We start from the raw sequence: 3149 nt of genomic DNA, 5'->3' as shown, positions 1-3149 counted from the left end.
GCACCTGGAGATGCAGTGATCTGAGTATGATTCATTGACAACTTAATACTTATCAATAAAGGCGGAGGAGCACCTCGACCTCGAGCGGCGCTCGCCGTCGCTGCACGCGTCGCCGCCCTCCATGCTGCTCTCCGAGTCCCAGGGCAGCGGACTTGGCGAACCGACTCGTTCGCCCCAGCACCCGCCGCAGCAGTCTAGCTTTGTCGCCCGAGCTCGCCGAGCCAGCCGCGACATGTTCAACGTCCTCCCGCCGCGGGCCTCTCGCGCCGGCGACTGGACGGCCGACGCATAGCGCGTGCCACACGGGAAGCGGAGACCGGACAGAGGTGCCCGGCAACCGCGCTTATAACGCGTCACAGCGAGACCTGTGCTGTGGTGTGCGGGCGGGGGCCGCGCGAGATCGACGGTCTAATATGCGGCAGGTAGAGGCCGCGGGGGAGGCGAGTCGGGAGGGCAGGGCAGGGGCTGTTGTCGTTTTTTAGTTTTCTCCTTCAAAAACACCGGTCACCACGGATAAAAAAGAAATGGCGGTGCAGACACGCCATTCGGGCCTTGCACGAGTTGCGAAACAGCGGCTTTGCCGATGGCACGGTGGTCGTCGTGTGTGCCTGAGAGTGTGCCTGATGACAAGGCATCGCTGTGGTGCAAAGTGCCCAGCGCTGCAATGCTGAGCAATGAGCTGAGCAAGAGCGGCATGGGCCGCATCGACGAGGTCATTGCTCTCCTCCAAAGCGCCCGAACGGTTGGTGAGAGAGACAGAGCGGCACGCGTGCTGAAGATCGTGATCCTACGCGATGTGGAGCCGAAGTGTGGCCGCGGCCATCTGAAGCGCGGTCACGACCAGTACGAAACGCCACCACTCACCCCGCCAGTCGCAAAGCTTCGACGCGCTGCCGACTGCCTCTTGGACCTGAGCTGGGCACGCGAGTAGAGTGCCCTCTGGCCGAGTTCGAGGATGGGATAGATAGAGGTTATTTTGTAATCGAATTGAATCGTATGTCTTTCTTGACTCCTACGCACAGTCATACTTCAATCGGGGTCCGGGCAAGGCGGTTGAATGTGACTACCACGGCATATACGTCACAAACCATGCAGATTACGCCGTGTGAGCGCGAAGATCCACACTTCTCCTACACGAGGTCCGATTCCGAAACCTTCCGGTTCAAGCCCACTACGCCCGCGTTCCTGGCTAAGCTCTCGATGCCAACAGTGATCGGCTTTGATTTGTCAAGTTCGTCACCGAGCACAAGTCCATGTACCATGAAGGTCAAGAAGACTGGGGTGCGCATATGTCAGCTCTGTAATGTTTTGATGAGAGAGAGTGAGAAGATTGGATCGGTGGTTCCCTGGCGGACCCTCACAGCCTCCCTAGAGGGAGTGCAGTAGTAGCGGAGAGACCAGTGGCTAAACGATCTCTCTACACCGCTTCACGGACCTTGTACCTATACGCTCTGATGAGAGGCGAGACATATCAAGATTGATTCCAGAAGGAAGTCTCGCTGCTGTTTCGATCAAGTGCGAAGTTATGCGCTTTTTTTGAAAGCAAACTTGGCGAACTTTATTCTTTTGAAATCGGGCGTGCGCGTGTCAGGCCGCAGGCGGCAGGGGTTTTCAGGTTCAACGTTTTCAAAAAATGTCACACCAGTCCCCCGGCGTGGATTGTTGTCGCGATTTACTTCCCCCCCCCCCCCCCCCGACGGACACAAATAAGGCCACAACACAAAAAAGGGGCGGCCGCTCTTTTTTTCTCCTCGTAATACGACGGGACGCGACCCAACCGCAACCCGCGGGGACCGTCGTTACGGCTCGTTGTGCGAGTATATGGGCCACGATGTCTCAAATATGAGGGGTTTTGACTCCTATAGGCTCCTGACGCTATCCCTGGCAGCTCTAATGACCGGGATCAGTAGTGCTATGATAGAGGGTGCCCATACTAGCGCAGGAGCTGCCACACTCGCCCGGACCGTCCCCCTCCGGGGCCGGTTCCGCAGCCAGCGAGAGCCGACAGCGGGGCCGTGCCGCGGGTGCCTACTGCCGAGTGCCACAAACACTGCGCCGTCCCGCCACCACCTACAGGCTGTCTTGTGTGATGGTTGGGATGTCCAAACGCCACCATCTTGGCTCTTGCGACCTCAAACCCGCGAGCTGTATGGGTGGTCCTGACGTCGACAGACGCCCGATGACCACGGTGAAGCTGAGCCGGAACGCGTCGACAAGTCTCGTCTGAGCCCGTGGCGGTCGCCGGCTGAGTCGCTGTGCACGGACCGGTACCTCAGGCGTCACCTCCGCAGCCTCAGGTCTCACACTCCATCACCTCCGCCAGGACGCCGTCGGTGGCACGCTCGGCGGCGAGTTTGTGGCAGCTCCATTCTCGAGTACGGCGTCGAGCCTACTCACTCCCGTTGGTTCGGCACACTCGGTGGGGTCCACCGAGTGTGCCGAACGCGCGAGCGGTGCGTCCTGGCAGCCCGCGCTGGCTGCGGAGCTGCCACAAACTCGAGACACGCTTTTTGGGACATTTTCGACGCTTTTGGCCCATATACTCGTGCAACAACCCGCCCCCACTTGCCCTGGGACTGCACAGGATAGCGTGCCCCGACAAACGGCGACACATAGCGGGGGACACCACGCCGGGGGGTATGCCTAGACTGTCGGTGCTTGGCGGGAGGAGGGGGAGAGGGAGGCCCGGTGGCAGGAGAGAGGGAGAGGGAGGCCCGGTGGGAGGGGAGGGAGAGGGAGGCCGCCTTGGGCTCTTCTCCTCCCCCCTCCCTGGGCTCTTCTCCTCTCCCCACCCTGGGCTCTTCTCCCCTCTCCTGCCTGGTACTCTCGGCCTGATTACCGGAGCGTCTGCTGGAGCAGACGCTGGGGGGACACTCACGCCCGGAGGCGGTACGCACGACCCGGAGGCGTGGGGATGGGGGGGCGCCGCGCCGCCGCCGCCGTGCCGCCTTCTCCCGCTTTGATCTCCCTCAGCTGCTTCTCCTCAACTCAACCTGTGAGCTTGCGAGGGCGGCGGGGGTGGGAGTGCTCTCGGGCGGCGTGTGCGAGCGCGCGCGGCGCGAGATCTCTTTCGCGAGGGCACGGTGGGTCGGGTGAGTATCTCGCGCGCTCGCACTATTTCACGTTATGTGAGCACTGCCCCTAACTGC

The sequence above is a fragment of the Emiliania huxleyi genome (assembly GCF_000372725.1).
Source record: "Emiliania huxleyi CCMP1516 chromosome Unknown EMIHUscaffold_1209, whole genome shotgun sequence".
NCBI classification, from domain to species: domain Eukaryota; phylum Haptophyta; order Isochrysidales; family Noelaerhabdaceae; genus Emiliania; species Emiliania huxleyi.
The sequence above is the reverse complement of the archived record's forward strand: the minus strand, read 5'-3'. Positions refer to the sequence as shown.